This window comes from Linepithema humile, chromosome 2, assembly GCF_040581485.1.
Source record: "Linepithema humile isolate Giens D197 chromosome 2, Lhum_UNIL_v1.0, whole genome shotgun sequence".
Taxonomy (NCBI): domain Eukaryota; kingdom Metazoa; phylum Arthropoda; class Insecta; order Hymenoptera; family Formicidae; genus Linepithema; species Linepithema humile.
Genome location: NC_090129.1, coordinates 5491999 through 5513957, shown reverse-complemented (window position 1 = coordinate 5513957; position 21959 = coordinate 5491999). Strand labels below are relative to the sequence as shown.

Here is a 21959-nt window from a genome sequence, read left to right as displayed (position 1 = left end):
TATTTATTTTTGCCAGTTCGGCGTTCACGACGGAGCGAAATCGTTACATCGGTCGCGCGTTTCTCGAACGTAAAGAAATTATGAGAATGAAAAGTGAACGTTCGCGGGCGGCGCTTCACGTTTAACTTTACTGCAGTTGATTAACGGTTAATTTACTTTTTCATAAATGTTTCGAAATATTAAAAAATCGCGGCGGTGTGTATTATGTGGTGAACTGCGAATTATTTTATTGTGATAAGAATTTCTGTCGGGAAAAAATGTAATACATAAATTACAACCAAAAGATACATTTTGAATTTTACAAGATTATACCTACACCGAGGAATATAATTACAACTAATAAATTTTAACAACCAACAATGTCCGTTGTTCTATAGTTTTATCTATGATCTATGGAATGTAACAATAGACTATAATATGAAGTAGTCTTTGATGTTCTTTACACACGTACACATGTAAATTGCTCATACATAAAGAAACCTTCTGATAACTACATTGTGAATGCTTCGTAGCGTCAGCCATAAGGATTTCTATTTTTAATTCGTCAATATATGCCATTTTTTAAAATTATCATCTCCATATATACATTGCTGTATTTATAAGCGAACCGGATGGTGTGCAATTATCTTAATCTTCGCGAAACGCGTCAGTTTGTCAGCGCTTAAAGAATTTGTTAAGCCTATTAAACGAAAGTATATACACATTTTCCACTAATCTCTTTGAATTATTCAAATGTTTATTCTGTGATCTGATTCTTCTCGATTTTCATCATCGAAAATTTCTTAACAGCCTCAATGAGTGCGCACATATACTATATGTATATAATCTGCAACCACTGCAAACATTTGTATATATTTGAATATTGATATCGATCGAATAGAAACCGATTACTCGTATATAAATCTGTTGTAGAAATTTGTATTAAACGATTAATAGCAAACACAATGATGTGCGGTAACGCGACGTGCTCGGTTAATATCATTTGTCCATTATTTAAATATGTACATAATTGTGATAACATATACGCAATCACAATTATGTGCGTGCGCTCACTCTCGTCTCTTCATTCTTCGCTGCTCGTAAATCCCTCGAATGATTGATTGCGCTCACGTCACGTCCATCCACTCCGGACCCTTTTGCACGCTCTATGTACCTTTCCTTTTTCGTGCGCGCTATACGCGAAGGCGTGCGTTCGCGCCGGATCGTACACAGGCGCGCTATTGATTTTCTTAATAATTAACAGCTTGTCGCGCCCACCCTCGGCAAACGATTCCTACGACGGCTCTCATAGCATGCGGACGAGCGATTTACTCTTCGATAAACACGTCGCGGACTGATTTCCTTGATAGCTTATCATCTGACGAAAGAGAGACCTATTGGCCACACGTAAGCCGTGAGGCATAGAATCGGAGTTACGAGCTGAAAATAATTTATTCTTTATCGATATGTATTTAAACGATACATCGATCAAATTTCTGCCCTTATTCAATCATCAAAAGAATAATATTAATATACTGATAATTAAATTTAGGAAATTTATTCAACTTTGACATACTTAAAAAAAGTGGATATTGCTTTATTAAATAATTTCGATGTCGAAAATTTTAATTAACATCTCTTTAACATCAATATGTTTCGTAGTTTTCACCTCGTAGAGATTGTCTATCGAAGATACATGTGGACGTGTTTATTGCATGGTTTTAAACTAAGCCACATTGTGCCTGAGCTCTTTATTTACCTATGTATAAATACTCATACACAGGCGAATTCGCGTACACTCAGATCCGCGCATATAGTTTATAGGCACGGTCTTTGCCGGGCCATATCTCTCGTATCGCAATGTGACGGGTGTGTCGGCAGTATATCAGTCTAACCCCACTGCAAGTCGCTGCTGACAACGAGATATTAACACAATGCACGAGTAGCCACGCATGTGTGCACGCACATCCGCGTCGAGGAAGCGACGGGAGGCTCGATGCCTCGTTGAACAATCAAGGCGTACTCGAGAAGTATCTTCTGAAAAACGAGAATGGCGTTATCGTATTTGCGCACATGCGCGACCATATTTTATCCCGTGGTTAATTATTCATATCTTTGATAACGAGATATTGGGGAGTTGTGCAACATTATATGCTTTAAAAAGAATTGAATGACTGACAAAAGCAAGAAATCATACCACACGCCTACAAGAAAGGTAACACAAGTCGAAATTTTTCGAATTTTGTTTTATATGCAGATTGTGTTTTAAATACATCGGTCTTCAGATTAAATTGAAAACACCGCGTGAATCCGCTCTGTTAATACTGCCGTGAATAATTGATTTTAAAATGATTATTTAACCAAGCATAGACGTGTGAAATTATTTTCTGTAAAATCAAGCTTGCTTCAGACAGATTTACAATTTGTAAAACTGAATTTGAGGTAAAAATTAATTCATAATATTATTAATAAGAAACCTTATTATTAATTCCTTCTTTTCTCTCTCCTGAACTTTTGACTTGTGTCACTTTTCTCGCAGGTGTGCGATATAGTTTTATCTCTGACGAGAGAAATAACAGTTTAAATACAACTTTTTAATCATGTGAACACACGATAAATCCCTGATAACATTTTTAATATAAAGAGTAATAAAGATATCGTAGTTTTAAATTACTGGAAAGTATCCTGCGTTTGCTATAATAAAAATGTAGACACACGATGCATGGCGTAATAAAGACATCATTGTGCGTTCCGGCTACATGAGCACATCTATTTTTTTTTTTTTTTTTTTTTTTTAAATAACTATGCAAATTGGGTGCATAAATAGATAGGCGAATAAGTAAATGACTTTATTAGAAAGATATGTCGTGCCTCAATCATAGCAATTTGTCGGAGTACCCGATAAATTGCTAGAGAGATACAATATGCAAACTACGATCGCGTGTTGAGTGTCTATGTAAGCAATCAATGACAAATTCCGTACGTGAGCTATTAAATCAGCGGAACACATTTGTAAATGATAAGAGGTAATTGTTCCTTTGTAAACCGTAACTATCTGCTTGTGATAAAATCAAATTTTATTTCTCAGAAAAAACCTGCACAGCAGAAATGTTTTATGTCATATTGGACATGTATTTTAACGGCTTAAAATACACTTAACATGACAGACGAAAGACATAAGAAACAAAACGTAATTATTTATTCTATAATTTTAAATCGAAAAATTTTATTTTGTGATTTTCGTCTTTTTCATACTTCAAGATGTGTGACCTCGAAACGCAACAATTTGTGTATTATGAGAAATAACGCAACGCAGACTTGATAAATTATTTACAGCATCTTAAAACCTGCATCTTCCGCAATCAAGCTACGTAATTTATGTTAAAAAAAAACGTTTCGTCTTTTATTAGCCACACATGGTAGCGGATACAACTTGTGCAAATTGAACGACGAAGTGGTGGTTTGTCGTCGGGTTTTTGCGATATTTGCGCTTATGAGGCTTTTTTCTGCTTACTTTATACATACATCAGGCAGCCTGCGTTCAATTTGAAAATGATTGTACTCCCTTGTGCATGCCGCTGTAAGTAGCGACCTTGATTCGTCAGGCTGGAAACTTCAAGGCTGCTGCATTCGGATTGCATGAGTGGGTGGCCGCAACCGATGTGGCAGGAGAAAGATAAGGGTACGTTCACATCATCTGGAACAACGGTGTATACAGCAATAATTGTATCGGCTTATTTGTCAATTTCAATCAACAACATATCGCGAATATGCGGTATTTTTCGATTCGAGCGCGGGATTTTGCGAACAAGACTTTTTCTTCACGAATAGTTCTCTAATTACTCTAAATAATAACTTAAATAAACTAATCTAATAGTAATTGATTAATTATAATTTTTTAGAAAAGATTATAAAAATGTTACACTCTATTCTTGCTTGGCTGACAAAACGTATTCTGTACGTACGCTGTAATATTCACGTCTTGCTAACGAAAGTCGGTGTATCTTTGTTCCCGAAATAAAATCCAAAGCAAAAAGAATATATCTCACGTCAAAACGTTAAAAACGGCATGCATGTTTCTATATGTAGTTTGTGCATGCGTAAACAATAATTTATATCTTATAAAGGCGAAATCAGACTCCATTTTAATAATGACAATCCCGATCTGATGATAGCATTCGCAAATAAGGCATGGCAATCTAACCAAACATCCCGATTTGACCCGCAATATCTTCGATATATCTTCGGCAATATATCTTCGGGGTGATTCTTTAGGATCAAGGCGTATGAAATAGTTGCGGTCCGACTTGAGTGTACCGAGGTTGCGTTTGGTCGCGTTGATTTTTGCGGTCTTGGCTCATGTCAATCAGTCGACGATCCACCGGCGAAACCGCACGCAATCTCCATCTGTTCTCCTACATCTGGAGAATGCATATCATCGAGAGCTACTCACACGTAGGTAGAGTGTCGGATGTACACGCGGATGTTCTCACATGAAGTTACATGTATAAACCGGCATTACGTATGCATGATTCTATGCGAATCCGTTCGATCAGACCTTTTTGCATTATTAAATAAGAAATTGCGAGGGGTTAGGATTACTACGTGCCGAGAACAAGGTGGTTACTCGTATCTCCGAGCATCTACTTGCGGATGCTGCGCCATCGAACTTTCTTGGCGAAGACTTCCCGGTGGAACCTTTCCGGAATGATATACTCGCACTTAGCTGCTGTCCGACGTGCCGCATTGGAGAACAGAATTTCTAGGTATAAATCGAATTCTATCTTCTCAGCGCCGTTGCATTCGAATAACTTTTTTTTCTCCCCCTTTCATGTATCTATACGTGAGCCGGAAAGCAGATGTGACTTGAATATTTTTGTTTCAACGAAAAGTACACAATATATAGCTAGATTCCGGGTCAGCGAGGCCCACAGGAAATTAACTACGCGTACTAACAGTTGTTCAAAGCGGTCGCGTATCGTCAAACGGAAGCTGCGCGCATGTGGAAATGACGACGTGCCGTAATCACGAGCACAACCGGCAATTATCGTTTGTTTAAAATCGGCAACCGGCGTCGCTCGGCATTCGAGCCGGTCTCATAAACGGTCCGGCTGACGGTTTCAGGCAATAAATCGCAGCCGGGGCATTGGGCAAGGCGGGAACTAATCGAGCACCCTTCCCCCCCCCCCTCCTCCCTCCCACCAACCTGCCCAGGTTGAACGAGCCCCGTCCGATATTCCATTCCGTTTCGTTTCATTGCGGTTTCCTTCTATCAATTATTTCGAATCTGAAATCGTGCCCATAAATCCATGGAATCAGGATACGGAACGTTATTACCCCGCCCCTCCTCCTGTCTCCCTTCCCTCATCGGCAATCGTGTAATCGGCGTTGATCCAGCCGCACGAAGGAATTGCGGCATTGAGGGAAATTGCGGAAAGGACGCACGCTCGCGCATAGAGTAGCCGCCAAGTTTGATCGCCGGCTAAGTGGCTCACCCGGCTTTCGCTAGTTTTGGCGTTGAATTTATGATTTGTACCTATAAGCGTTCGATTTGTCGTTACAGCGGAATAGATTTTCATCACGAAATACCGATATTATCGCGATGAGTCGCGAGTTAGCTGATCTTTTCGTGGAAATTGGCGTTAAGTGAAACGTGTATTCAATTGTACAATTCAATTTATATTAATGAGATAAAATGTAGTGTGAAACAGATAGATTTTCTCTGAATATCGCGCTGCACACTTCATAATTATTGCATAATTTATTTTATGTGACGGACATAATCTCGCAGCTGTAAAAATAAAATTATTTCGCGATAATTTGAATTATCGTTCAGTGCGGAGATATTGTAGTGTTTCAAAACACTAATTTCTACTGCACTTCCACGAGCAATAAAGTGTTTTATCGTAGTTAGAGGAAAGCGTTAAGCCTGATGTTGCAAACGACGGAGATTGTTACTTTGGCGGAAAACGATGTATACATGATTTTCTTGCGTCAGTTAACAGATTTATATTCGTTTTTCTCCGCCATGAGCGATAAATGTTTATTGCTTTCGTGACTAGTGCTGTCTATTACATGCCCGATACATCATCACTGACCCTTGCCTCCGCTACGCATTAAATCTCATTTTACGATCCACACATCATTTTAGCAGGGTGCACAGCTTCTATGTAAACAAATGTAATAAACTCTTGAAGGGCTTTAACGACGTTCTTTTCCAATTTGAGCGATCTGTCAGTACTCGCAGTTTCTGCAACGTGGCGATGACATCACGGGTCGTACGGGTACTTGACCCTCCTATTTTCCATAATATGGTCAATTAGTGCAAGACCGAGCGGCGCCAGACAATGACAGGCCTTCGAGTTTTTGCAACCTTCGTATTGTGCCGAATTAATCGCCTCGGAACTGTAGGGAGGACTAGAGCTGTCCGTCAACATATTATGGGTGTGGTTAATAGCTATAAACGACGGCGAGCAATACGTTGAAAGTTATGATACGCATTGAACGATGTGTATACATTGCATTTCAAAACCCTGCCGTAAGGAATTTGCCGATTAAAATTGTTGGTAGCGGCTTGTTAGCCAAATAATATCACGTTGAATCACCAAGAATAACATTCCAGCTAGAAAGTCACCGTATATGATATCATTGTGTGCCTTTTCTCTCATATTAATTTAATAACTTTTATGAATATATTATATATATATATTTTTTTTGTACATTTCGTGTATAATTCGTGTATTATTATATCATCAAAATGTGATTGGGATATTCTTGTTACTGTCGCGTTTTATAATGCCGCGATGATATTATTTATCTGCATCTCCCCTCCTCATCCCGGATTTTCTTTTTTATTATGATTGTACAAATAAACGCGGATGCACAAATGCAATCGAATAAAATATCGCAAAGATACATGCGATTGGTTTTCTGTGAAACGGAATAATACGATCACGATACCAGTGCACGTTAAACAAACAACGTCACTGATAAAATAACGTTTTGCCATTAACGAGCCATCCATTGCACCAATATGCGTTCGCTCTGTCGAAAGCTGTTATTGAAGCAAATTTCGTGATTGCGTTTACACGGGCAATATTGCATGCGAGGCAAGCTCGACTACGAAACGCCCATGAGAACTGGACATTCACACCGACGTTCAACGAAAAAGCGACTCATTAATGATTTATTTGCCTTCCAACTCTGGAACGTTGCATGCAAGCAATGGTTGCGAGCATTTTCCGCAAACCACGGATGTTGATCACGTTATTGATAGATATGTTATGATAAATATAAATCATTAATCATTCAGTAAATTAAATCGATTATACGTGACGCGTTTTACAGTATCGTTATGTTATATCCCAACGTTCTTATTATATACATTTTATACAATTAAAAAATATAGCATTCTTTTTTATTTATGACAATTATATTAACTTTAATTATAATATTATTATCGCAAACTGTTATAATTATTAAATGACAGAGTCTAAAAAGTACCAAATAATTGAATTATTTCGCGTTAAATTAGCAATGCTAATAAGAAGATAATTTATATGTGACAAAATTAAAATCATGAGCATTAATTTCTCCGTGGAATTGTTTTACAAATTATAATCAGCTAGGCATTTTTTGTTAGGAAAAAATTATTCGATAATTCGGTCAAGATTTTTTTTTTTATCAAGCAGATCAATTCTGGTGAACTAAATTTGATAAGCGAAAGTGATAAATACGCGTTAAGAATACCTAATATTTGCAAATAAAGTGCCACTGTAGAAAAATGTCGCGGCATTATCGAAATATGTCGCCATTAGCGGCGTCTTGGACACAATCCTAGCAATTAATGTTGATTTGACTTTCCTTCTTAGCTGATGACACAAATTAACTGCGTTTCCACCACGTGTGTTTCAACATCACTAACTGGCGTTAATACTGCACCATAAATCGTTCGTCATACGAACATAAACTATCAACGTCACGCACTAACTACGAAAGCCTTGTATTGCGCTTCAATAATAATCGAAGAAAACAATTGCTTCTCGAAGCTCACATATAATACCTATGAGATGGCGGAAATAAATGCTGCTGAAATTTTTTCGATATAACTATCATTATGGCACACGGTATTTCATAACAAACGTGTAGGTTGACACAGAAAATTGAGCGACCTTTCGACAGATTTATGTCTTGGATTTGCATCCAATCTCTCGTGTCTGCGCCCACGCGAATAAATTACGTACGTACGAATATACATAGAATTGCAGTTAACACATTGTAAAACATGAAAAATAGCACAATATATTTGCACACAGTAAACAAGAGGAAAGGATAACACGCCGTTACTTGACATTTATAAGGAAAGATAAGTTTGTTTCGTATATAATTACAAGTTTGAAAATCATTACACTTGCGGTTGCTCGCGGTGCTGTGACAACGGAAGATAAAGAATAAGGAAGCGACATTCACACGTTTTACGATGAAAACCTTTACGGACGCATCTAATTGCAACACGTTGCGATTCTTAAGCTGTACTTCTTAAGCTGTTACGCTGTAGAGAGAGCAAGACAGCGAGTCCCGGATATTTTATCAGGTTAAAGTTCGAATTCGATGTTCGAGCTCGTGTCGGATAATTAGATGCGGGAAGACTTATCTGCGTAATACTCACTTGGTAAATACTTCGACATGAAGATAAAATGGGCATAATACGTTTGTGAATAATTTGCAATTTGACATTTACAAATAAGGTTTATATTCAGAGGCGGTATCAATGAATAGAACATACGCACAAATTGCCAGATACTGCAAGAACGAAACGATTGAACATAACGATTAAATCTGCTATCATTATAATAATCCAAATTAGCACATTTGAACATTGCTTCAAATGATTAATTTAATTTTATGAATTTTTGAAACAGTAAATTTCAGAATTATTTAGTCGTAGAATTAATAGTCGTAATGCATTCAATTATCATACATAAAAAAAATCTGTTATTTTACAATCAGCAGTCAATATGTGTAATTTATTTTCGATATAAAATCGATGATTGCCATGTCGTGATTTATTATCGATAGTTAACCCCGCTTGCCTTACAACAGCAGTTGAGAAATCTAATAGGTGCAAATCATATATCTTTAACATTCTCTTTCTGATAACTTCATCTATGCAAAATGAAAAAAAAAATATATAATTAAACGCTGAACTTCATTGTATAATAATTTGCTAAAGTCATAAATAATCGCAACGATAAAATGCACTATATATATTGATATTTAACGCGATCACATTGTGCGATTAGTTCGAAAGAAACATTAATTCTTTTAATAATATTAATAAACGGAAATACAAAAGCTCTCGGTTGCTGCAAGGTGTCACTAAAGCTAATACTTATGTAGAACACAAAAGAGGTAGCGGAAGCCTGTACAGACGAGTTTATCGAAAGTTATTTATGTCGCGGTTGACAACCACTTTGCTTGTACGAGATTTTGCATGCGCTTAAATTCGCACCCGAGACCACGAGCTACCGAAAATTCATCGAACACCCACGCGTCGTCCATAAAACACCTTGGGGCAATACAAAGATACGGGAATCAGATCCCGATAATTTCACCGATATTGTACGAGCTTACTACAATTGGATTGATAAATCTACATGAAACAACCTGTGCAAATCTATTTTCACGCATTACACAATTCTCTACATTGTTGTTTATTTTTCTCATTAATGTCTTTTATATTTTTTTTCATACATTTATCTTCAAATCAAAATATACCGTGGACAAGTGATAGTATCTTTTTTCCTTATTTGAGAGAAAAAATCTGAAATGTAAAATCCAAGGAAATTATCTTATACTACTTACAAATGTCTGATTAACGCAGAAAATTGTATATAAGATAACGGAAATCTTGCAATTTAGAAAGTGTTCTCATTTATTGCACAATTTGCTTTCTAACATGTAGAACTCATTAATATCGATTATTAACGTATTTTCGTTTCTTCGTATCGCAATTTTTATTCACAATCCACTAATACTAGCTACGTGCACGCGCGATATCCGATCGTGTGAGGCCCATCGTAAAATCGTCTTCTACTTTTCCCATGTATCGCGCGAATCGCGAAGAATCCCGCGATCGTTTCAAGATTCAACAGATAGACTGAGCCGCATTGGCTCGATCAATGTAACGAGCGAGGACATACGACCTTGTCGCGACGGATAAGGCCAGCGGTAGATTCTCCTCCAATTTGCTGGTGCATGTTACTTACGAGATATTCACGTTGCGCCTGCATTTTATTACGAGGTATCATACATTTTGCTACCTAGAGGAGACAGAATTTGTGATTCTGACAGGCCAAGAAAATTATAGAGAGGCAGGAAGGGAGATATAGATAGATATATATATATATAAAGCGAGAAAGAGAGAGAGAGAGAGAGGAGAATGGAGAGGATACGGAGTCCAGTAATGGAACACTCGCCTTGGCTATCTAGCCGCGCCCGTCACTAAATCAGGAGATATTACCACTATTGTGCGCACAATCAGTCGTAATACCTACGATAGGCTTAGTCAGGATGTACTGCGACCGTCTGGATTAACGTCGATTTCCAATTACGGTCTGCCGTACGTGGCTCACGGAGTCAAGATCTCTTGAAGAGCTTTGTGGAAAAATAAAACCTGTGCGGTTAGGAAAAATTATAGAAATGTTTCTCGGAGAATATTCAGTACATGGCGAGACATATAATCCGTTGATATATTAGAAAATGGTTCTGCTGTGACTACCAATGAGATAAGCATTATTTTTTTTTTTTTTTTTAGGTAGCACGATATAAGAAAATATATATCGCCTATGAATAATAACGTCTGACACAGAGATCGTATTACGTTTATACAAAGAAGGAGAGTTAATTTGACATAAATTAAAATAAAATTTAGTCTTCAGTTTTAAAATTCCGGTCGTATGGCATATTTAATTTATTCCGACAATAATATAAATATTTTAATTTTGGTTTTGTATATAAAATAACATTTAAATATAACGATCAAGATATTTTTGCAGAAAGTGAAGAATAGAGAAAATGTGATATATATGCATCTATACATAAATAAATTTAAACGTAGCAACGTACCGCTATCGCCTTCTTGTCTTATCGTATTTCTATACATTTTTATTCATGTCTGCCCTTGGATAATAGTCTGAAAGGCGCCAGTGACCGATTGCACCAAACAACGTACTTTTTTTTATTCTTGCCTTCACGTCATCTAACCGTGATAATTCTTATCGTGTCGACCAGACGACCGGAGAGCGTATACTCGGGGACAGAAATGAAAATAAGACTGCGAGAAGAATTTTTGTTTACAACTAAAGCATGATGCAAAGAAAAGCCGCTACTTGTCAAATTATTTGTGTTTTTATTATAAATTACGCACAATTCGTTAAATTCTTCCTAAGTCTGTATCTTAGAAAACAGATTATTATTATTTCTTGAAATACACACAATTGCGATTCTATGAAAAAAATACAACACGAGACATACTGATCTAGACAGATTTGATTTTGTTGAAAACTCGTGTTAATTGTAGACGAATGTATTTCTATACATTTAATTGGTATCCGCTTTCGTACAATTCAACTTTATTTGTGTTATTAGATTTTCGTTGCGATGCATCCGAGTGACAATACATCTTGTTTAAATAAAAGCGCGCGTTATCAGGCATCTGAAGTCATGTCGTGGACTGCACAGTGAAGATGCGAGCGCTGAACAAGAACAGAACGCCAAAGCAAATTTATTGTGTTCAGAGTCATATTGTTCTTTAAGAACAAAGAGCTAAGAGACAAAGAGAAATACCATGCAAGGAAGATGAAATAAGCAAGGAAGAACAGAAAGCGAGAGAAATTATTATTATATCTCGTAGCGTGTCATCGCGTAAGATATAATAATACGAAAGAAATTAAAGAGAGAGAGAGAGAGAGAGAGAGAGAGTTCAATGTTTTCGAGCGCAATAAAATATTTTATTATATTAATAATTTATTATGCAATAAATAAAATTGATTAAAAATTAGGATATAAAAAGCTGAAAAATGAGAAGCGATAAGTAATTTTACTTCTCAATAATTTTTACTTCAACTATAAGGCGCGATTTTTATGAACTGATACCGATTTGACCTTTGGCAATTTATCGTTATATTTTAAACTATTATATGTGTTATAGAAAACGCAATCACGTTGACTTACCTTTCATTTGCGATAATCTTCAAGTAAGTGATTCTCTCAGCAAAACTCTTTAGATTTAACGAACTTTCAAGATGTAGTGAATTTTCTCTCGAATATTCTGCGCCATATGTTTAATGCGAAATGAATTTTTTTACGAATGTCTTGCGCTATATGTTTGGCGAAGGCGATAAGAGCGGAGACTCCGCCCTATCGGATCTCCCCATCCTCGTCCTTTCTACTCTTCATCATCATCTTCTCGTCCTCCGGGGCCATGCGAGGCGGGTAACCATCATTCATCACTCGGTACTTTTTGGTATGTCGGACAAGTTCCGAGAATGCTGGCGCAATTATATTAAACATAAATCAGTTATAACGAGCCTATGTAATCGCAATGAAGAGTACACAATTGACGCGCGTGCTTGTCTATCTGCCTTTCGCGTGCCGGTTCACGCTTATTGCGTCAAACTCGCGCGTAAAGACGTAAAATCGAGTCTATTATCGTTGCTTTATAGCTCAGTTTATTTCAGGTTCAAGACTTCTTGCGAATTCTATTCTTAACAATTCTATTCTTTTCTGTCTTTTATTGTCATTAGTATTAATAGTTAATATTTCATTAACATTCGGAATTAATTGTGTGCATTATAAATGATGACTTTATTGATCTGTTCATTTATATTGTAATTCCAATGTATATAAAGTAATACATGTGCGACAAATTTATGAAATATTAAATCTTGTTCTGCAACTATATAAAGTTATTTGATAAGCTTGCTACACTTTCGAATATTTAAATTTACTACAATCGATTCGTTGTGCCCAAAGAAACACAGATACGATCGCACGCGTACGATGATGAGCCAAATTGCTAACATAGAAACGATTACTTAATTTCGGTGGGCCTAACTCGTGTCCTAGTAAGATCAACGTGATTAGTATCGACAATAAGAGGGCGTCCTTATTAAGACAGACTCGTAGAGACATAGCTGAGGCTCATCCCCCTTCTTGAGCACCGACTCTTTTTCAACTTTTTCTTGTTCCCTTGAACCTCCTCCGCATCTACTTTTTTCTTTCTTCTCCTCCCTCCTCTTTCTCCGCTTCTTTTGAGCACTAAGGCCGAATGAAAATGTATGAGGACGATATCTGTGGTGGAGAGAAAGAGAGGAACGGAGGAGAAGCTGATGAGATACGATTCTCTCCTTTTCTCTTTGTCTCTCGGTACATCACGCACGTATAATGCATACGCGTAGCAACTGCAGATGGGTCGGAAGAACAAGAAAAAGGAGCAAGATAAACGAAATGGGACAGGAGGCGAGGAGGAGGACGGGGCCCTAAGTAGTTTTGTTTCGGATGTATATGTATAGTGGAGAAGCTACGTTCGCACGACTTCAATGTCGTCATTTCTACGCCTTACAAGATAACAACGATAAATTTCCGAACAAGAAAAGAATACTGCCTTTAAAAAATGATGACCTACTTAATAATAATCGATCAATCAAAAAATTGTTAAAAAAACTATTTATATCACTGGCTTCATAAAGGGAGGCTTCATCACGCCGCTTCACGGCGTTTAGTATTTATGGTATAAGCTAGGCGATCGCGAAGACACGTGTATCCGCATACAGAATTACACAGAAACGCAGATGAAATTTATTTGGACCGTTTTGCCTATTTATTAAGTGTCTCCTAATGACTCTATCGGCACCAATGTAATGAACAGGGATCAAGATAACCGCGAGAATTTATGCCTTTCTGAGTAAAGATGGTATCGCGCGCGTGCAGAGGAGGATGCGCGTATTCTCGCGTAGAAGTCTTGTTAAAAGACTGGCCGAGTGCGGCCGCGTGTAATCAGCATTAATGGGAATTCAATTTATCGGTCGAAAAGGTTAACCACTGCTTTCCCTCAAATATTTGCGACATCGGGGCCTCATTAGCCCGCGTTTCGCGCGGACCGCGCCGCGTCTACTTGCCACGAACCGATCCTTTCGATTAGCGGCAAGACTTTAATTATACTGAAGATACCTGCGGCACTCTTGTACGCTGTCTAGGAATATAAATTATTATCCCGTTCATTATAAAACCCGTAGTTACCTAGTCGATTTAAACGAAGTTGCTGGTATTAATTAATATTGAGAAAATAAATCAAATGTTATTTATTCCGCTTCTCGCTTGCGATTACAGTACTTGAAAGGAACAAAATACAAACGATTTATGGTGATCGAAAATTTGTCTAGCTTTATATATTTATTAGTAATCTCTTTTGCACACTGTGCTACCGTTTTTGTTAAGATTCTCAAAACAAAAGATTAAAGATACATGAGCACTCAATTCTTAAAACTTATTTGAACAATTAATACTATATGTTATTTTGCTTTACTGTCGTAAGAGTTTATATAGATAACTTTAAATTTGTTATATATTTTAATGTTAATATTTTACATATTTTACATGTGTGATTGTATAAAATCTTTTATTTTATTTTTTAATATATCTTTGCAAAGTCGAGAAAATGATAAAATATTAGAACAGAGATTATCGGAGAACACATCGATTACACATCTGCGTCGTCGAGTTTGTCGTCACGAATTTTTAACATAAATAGCCTCGTCAAATAGACGCGTAAGATTCGCCCTGCAGCTCTTTAAGCTTTAAGCCGGCACCGATGCTGTGCGCACGCTTGATACCACGAAGATATCTGTTCACGGTGAATGCAAAGCTGCAATTATTTTAATCCAGAATTTAATAGTACACCGTACCTCAACTTAATACGATATAACTCCGAGGCAAAAGTGTTGAACTCTGAGATATCATGATCGCACGATAACACATGCTGCTTAGTCGAAACAACGAGTTGTTTGTTTTCCACACGTAACGCGTTTGTTGTTTCATATGGAATTACAGGATATGTCAGTCAGTCTTCACCGACTTTCGTCATTAATCCTTCAACTTAACTTAACGTGATAGGTTACCTGAACGTCATTGAACGTGGTAAAACGGGATTTTGTATTTCGCAACGGAGTAAAATAAAATTATCCCTTTCATAGTCGATTATGAATACCAACTAGCATACACATTCTCTTTTTCTATACATTACAAAATATATCAATTTTTATAATGCAGCAATAACTATAAAATTTGCACTTTTTTATGTTCATTAAGTTTTATAGAGAAATTATTTCGAATGTACTGCTGCCCAAATTATGCTTCTCTTAATTTAACGTGTCGAGATTTGTCGCCTTTCTCATAAAGCATATTTATTCAACAAAAATTACCTAATAATGTCTAGAAAAATAACATTTACAGATACGAAAAATACGAATACGAACACGAATAATTACATTTAGAAAAAGTCTTGAGAAAATAGTTTGCGTTTATGTATTTCAACGACGCAGCCTCTTTGGATAAATAACTATTATCAAAAGCACTTTTAATATATGCAAAGTGCTAACTGCATCTTCGCGCTTTCATGAATATGTCAAGGATTTTTGCAAAACGTGCCATCGCGATATTCTCTTTTCCGCAAAAGGAACGCAATAACAAACACACTCGCGGCGTAATACGTTCGCGACGACGGGTAGCAGATAAGAGGAGATACCGGAGGAAGGAATGTCGAGGAGCGTCTCACGCGTGTTTACACGGCCGCTGAATGCGCTCCTATGTGCGGTTTAGGCACCCTGATAGGAGCGCAAACGGCGTATCGACTATCGAAGCGCATTGCAAAACACACCTGGGTGTTGCAACGCGCCGTGCCGCCGACGTAATGCCGCTGGCTACACTCGGGACACGCGCGTTGTGTGTGCAATAGCGCGGCTCGCCGCATATGCCGTATGCGGGTGCAACTCTCTTACTAGTCCAGAACAGTGTGCAACAACGGCGAACGCGATACACATTGCGTGTCGTTGTGTAAAAGCCCTACCTATCTATGCGAGGCCGCATACGGCTTCAATGCCGGAAAAACGATCGCAAAACTGCGCAGTATTCCCGTTTTGCAATAGTCTTATTTCGCTGCATTAACGCTCCTCTCGGATTACGGGATATACATATTGGATAGATCTTGATCGCGAGAGACAGATCCTAAAAGCTCGCCGCCGCTTCTATGGCCGATGAAGAAATTACACGGTTGTCGTTCACTCGGTTCTCGATCTTCGATTTGATCTTTGCTTTTCAGACCGTTGGAACGATTCTTTGGAGGCTATTCCGAAAAATTTCTGAATAATAAACCGCTACACACGGAAGAACATAAATGACAAATAGTAAGAAAGAAACGTGTAAATCCGGTGTTGCTATAAAATTCATATTCTTATTACGAAATTTAGTCTTCAAATTGTTTATCTTTACAATGTACGTATGTGGATTTATCTTGCTGACTGTACAATATACATATTTTCTCATTAAGTGTACCCTCGTGCTGCTCGGCCTCTTAGACGTGCAGGGCAGATGATCCTTCCCGTTAGGTCCTTTCCGCGAGGCAAAAGCAATCAGTTACCTTTTGCCGGTTATTCTTACATCTACTCAGGCGCAGGGAGCACGATCCAAGTGATCGACCGCGATCCTCCAAGTACTACGGGTCATCTCGATCCGCGGGATAATCAGAAAGGCTGAATGAAGCTCCTCCGATCAGCAGATCGTCCGTTTGTGGACGAAGTACTCTTGACGATCGTCGATCGTTTCATCGGCACGCGGCCTCCTGCCCTCCTCTGATACGGATTTATCGGCACTAGAAACGTAAAATCACTCTTTACTTCAACCTCAATCTGATGATCAGAGGCACCTTCGCCAATATTCATACCGGTAAAGATGTATAGTTGAGCATTATTGAATACCTAACTTGATTATCGTTCCGCAGAATCCGTATGCTTTATGGCCAACATTGTAGAAATACCGCTATCGTGTTTTCGATAAACCTTATAACCCTCAGGAGGTCTAATTAGAGACGAATGATTTAATAGGTAATATCTGAAATAAATTCTCCTCTTATTGATGCTTAGCGCTTCTAACTGTATTTTGCGAAGAATTATTACACAGACAAGAAATGCGTAAATACGTGTGAATCAAGTATGTAATCTGAAAAGCCGACTCCTAAATAAGATACCGTTAAATTATAAGAAAAATAAAAGAAAAATATCTAAATTTGACACACAAAACATATTCTCAGTAATTAATAAAAACAACGCGGACAATTTTTCCACTCGCACAGTAAGATAAAAATATTTACGGAATTCTGGAAGATAAACAAGTTTAAAGCATTATTAGGCGATCTATCGCGAAAATACGCTTGTGCGAATAAGCGGCGTTGCAGAAGTCAGTTCCGAAGATAGACAGAAACTGGGAAGTCCAAGGATGCGGAAGCTGAGGGATTACCGCGCGATTCCCCAGTCGTTGCTTAAATTGTTTCCTTAGAAAAGGCCGAGTGCGCCATTGTTCTTCTACCCGAGTGGACGGTGACGTATGTCACCGGTTGCTCATTATGTTCATGTTTTCCCACATACCTCTTTCGTCGCATTCTCTAATCTTTTTACGCGGGTTCTTTATAGAGTTCTTCGCTGTGTCCAAGGTACTCCGACCGACGACCCGGAAGCCAGCAACGTGGTGGCTCTTGTATGTCCATGTGCAAAATGAGGTTTCGCGCGCGCGTGACTCTGTGAATTTTTTTTACAGCTATGCGTCCGCGTTCTTAACGACTATATCTGTACAGTTAGGTATGCGTGTGAGTGGATATCAACATAAACATATATAGATAAGATACATTTAATTAATTTATTAAAAACTGCAGTTTCTTTACATTGATAAATAAGTGTCAATGAAAGTTTCAAAATAATTTGCAGAATTTTACAGACATTTAAAGACAATTTGATTTGATCAATTAATAATTATTTTGGCGATACTAAATTTTATTCAACAACGTTTGCTTTAAATACCGTTCCAGATTTAACAAGAATGGCGAAGAAACTTGACTTTTTCGATTTTATTGATAAAAAAATATAAAAAATTTTTAACAAATAGTATTTCTGTTTTAATTGAGATATCCGCTTGAGTGCATACAGGAAGTACTGAAACATATTTTATAATGAAATAGAATTATATTATTTTCCCCATTAACCGTTCCATGATTTATCGTGCCTCAATAGACTCCGAACACATTTGCGACAATTCGCGTATACAGGCGTCCGCCAACACGTCAGCCAGAAGTCGATATGTCATCGTTCCTCGGATTCACGCGTGATCGTGCGCGCGTGAAACATGAACACGGGTCGCTACAGCTTAGCGGATACCGCAGCGGTTCTACTCGAGTATACACTTACGTACGCTGTACATGATGTTGCGCTCGCTCGTTGCTCGCATACACGTAGGCAGAAGCCTCGGTGTGCGAGAGCCGACCGCGACTACCAAAGGTATGGGCCACTCCACCAGGTGTGGAGAATGGCGCGCCCGATGGCAATTACATCGGCAAATAAACCACGAGGTGAACACACTGTTAAAGCTAGCCACGGCCGACGCGGCTAGAGGTGGTTGCTCACGAATGATTCTCGTCGCCGGGTGAGGCTCGGGCCAACAATAACGTGCGACATGACAAAGGGCTGTGAATTACTGGCAGACGTTTCCTGCATTAACCGTTGCGCAAACGCCGAAGGAAGGATTTTCAGCGGGTTATAAACGAATCTTGCCTCTGACTGCAAGCTGAATTAATTATCATAACGCTTTGATATTGCAATATCTTTCTACCGCTGCGTGTATAATACTTTCGTGAATTTTTTAAGATTACAAAAAGATCCTATCGAGGCATAGTGTTGTACATGCTTGTTATATTTGCATATTTAAAAGTGTACTTGAATGTATCGAAAGCGAAAAGATACTTTTTTTTAACATACACTTGCATAGATACGAAGTAATACATATTCACTATTGGACTACTAGTCGAGAATGAATATGCATTATGTCGAATTCCTCGAGTTTTCCAACAAAAAGAATGTAAAACATTTGTCTCGGTCTAAATTTTCTTACGACGGGCCACCGTTCGGCACCGCCGTTATTAACAGAAGTGGATTCGTACAGTACGGTCTTTCTGGTAAGTGGTCTGGCTCCCTGGCTTCCACATCGACTTTCTCGATAGAGCGCAAACACTGGCCGAACGAGGAGCTCGGCGCTCACTATACCGACTTCCCACGGCTGTTGACATGTTTTGTGTTCATTAGTCGACTCTCGAGAGTCCAGAACCTGTAGCCGTTGCATAGTTCCATACCACAGACGCGCACGCGGTCGCGGACACACACACACATACAGCCATACACACGTATACGCGCGCTGCTCCACAACCTTTTGCTACAGCGTGAGAATAGTCGGAGCTATAGCACGTCGCTCGCAGACCCTTATCCGCAAACTTCATATCCCCGTGAACTTGAATTTTCGTTACTTACACAAAGATCGAGAATGCATCCGTTTCTCAAGATTCGCATCGGCTGAATTAATTTTTAATAGCCGCTATGATGGAGATTGTTGCGTTACACGATATATCAGATGAGGAGAAATTCCAAGAGATATCGGGTCGAATAAATGATGCGTCAAATCTATATTTATCACGGAAACGCTTACTTCCGGCACCGGCACCTGTCGAGATTAATCAGCCTTCGATTAATGTACACAGATGCGAAACTTTACAACGCACGATGACCGCACGATAACCTAGCGAAGTGAGCAAGAAGGATTGATCGGTATCTCGAGACAGAAAATGAGGGAAAGTATGACACAGCTTCTTCAGTTTGTTTGTGCAACCGTTTTTGAATTTACTCAAATTACATAACTGAAAATCAATAAACCGCGATGTATATTAAAATGACACAAGTCGGAGAAGAAAGCAGTTTACTTGTGGAAAAAGTGCAACGTATCTATCGGAACTTATCACTTATAGATATTGCTTGAGCAGTATTGGCAAAGATGTATCAACAGCGTAGAAACATCGATCAAATTATTCTAATGATAATCGAAGAGATATTAATCATATTCACGCTATCACAAACTTTGCAAAAAGCAGCAGGCTTCGCGATCATCGCGTTTCGCGATTTCTAAATCCGCAATCGCTGCACCCCGTCCTGAGATATAATGAAAACATCGAACCTAAGAACCATGACTGCAACCATTAATTCTTGCATCTTCCATCACGATCTTCACAGCAATCATTAATTCTTGCACCTACCATCTTGTTCGTTCTGGCACGATCATCTTGGCCGTTCGCTGATGGTACGTAAGACCTTTTAATGGGATAGTTAATGTTTCTCTTCTTGATAAAAGTATCATTTTGGACGAAAAACACGCTTTTAATACGGTTTATACACACTATTTAAGAAAAAATAAGAAACACTTTTTAGATGCAATTTCAAACCGCTAAAAATCATCGCAGACGAAAAATTAAAAAACATTTTAAAAGTTCAAGTTTGTATTTTTATGCTTTGAACGGTTTTTTGAAAAATTTTTATTTTTACACTTCTAAGCCTCCCAAAAAAGTGCGTTTTTTTTTAATTTTGCGATTTTTTTGGCCGAGTTACACAACTTTGAAACCTGTATTTTTCACGCTAATACTACTGCCGATGGTAAACTTTTTTTTCACAAAATGAGGAGTTGGTTTTTATATTGCGTACTCAGAGAAAAAAAATTGTAGTAAAATTTAAAAAAAAAACGCGTTTTGTAGATAAAATGTTGTAGTTTTTGACATTAATTTTGCGAGAAATAATTTTAAAAACAACGTGTTCTTTTTTTAAGCTTAGGACTGTAAAAATAAAATATTTTTAAAAACGACTCAAAGTAAATACAAGTACAAACTTTAAGCTTTCAAATGTTGTTTTAATTTTTTATCTGGGCAATGATTTTTTGCTTTGCTTCAGCGGTTTGTTCAATTTTGAACGTCTGAAAATTCAAACGTTTCGACGCGAAAGAACAATGTGGCCACAATTGTTCTAATTTTTCTTGCTTTATATCGCTCTGTATTTCATACTCACTTTTTACCATCCTTTTCGCGTCATCTTTTAATTTTGTTTACGTGGAAGACACGATTAAATCATCCTGCAAGAATTTCCGTGAAAGGAAGGTTACTCGCGATGACCGCAACGCGTTTCCTTCCTCTTAGAGCATTCGTAATCGCTCAAACATATTACAGTATGTTAAGATGAAACGATTATATGAATTCATTTCTCGATATAAACTGTATGAGTTGCGCGTAATATTCTTCTGATAATATTCTTCTGATAATATTTTATTTGACCAGTACACATGTAACTGTAGAGCGCAGATAACGCACGAGTCACGAGCTCGTAATCAGCTATTACTCTCGATGTTATCTGCATAGAATTTTATTTGTGGACGAAATAGGTTTTGATATAATATTTATGCAATCTATTTGATTAATCTCCTCCTTTCTGTCTAAATTAAAACACAGTCGCGAAATTGTTTACCGGCGATATTTCAGCGAAAGGAAAGTTTCCCCTCCGGCATAAAAGTTTTGCAAATACTTCTACGTGAGAACTCACGACGTGATGCGCTACTACCACTATTCTTATTATTAACGGTTATTTGTTAAGCGTAAGCAAGTGCATCGTGCATAGCTAATAACAGTTATTATTCATCCGTAATGGGTAAATTAATCTTTTGGTATGAGATCACTCGATAGACTTTCGATCTAAATGCCGCGGTGCGACGCGAGACGAGGCAAATCCGTGACGTCTCATGACGCAATAAGATGGAAATTATTCGCGGCGCAATATTCTAGGCATAAACAACCG

General features: G+C 37.9%; 1 protein-coding gene and 1 long non-coding RNA gene across 2 annotated transcripts in view; one reads left to right on the top strand and one right to left on the bottom strand.

Annotated features, from left to right (window-relative positions):
• MESR6 (misexpression suppressor of ras 6) overlaps window positions 1-21959 on the top strand; it is a 528133-nt gene that overhangs the window by 255197 nt on the left and 250977 nt on the right. The window lies entirely within an intron of this gene.
• LOC136997712 (uncharacterized) lies at window positions 1553-12463 on the bottom strand. The gene is made up of 2 exons (XR_010888338.1): window positions 12214-12463; window positions 1553-3676 (listed from the first exon to the last, which is right to left on the bottom strand). It is a non-coding gene; the product is annotated as an uncharacterized lncRNA (long non-coding RNA).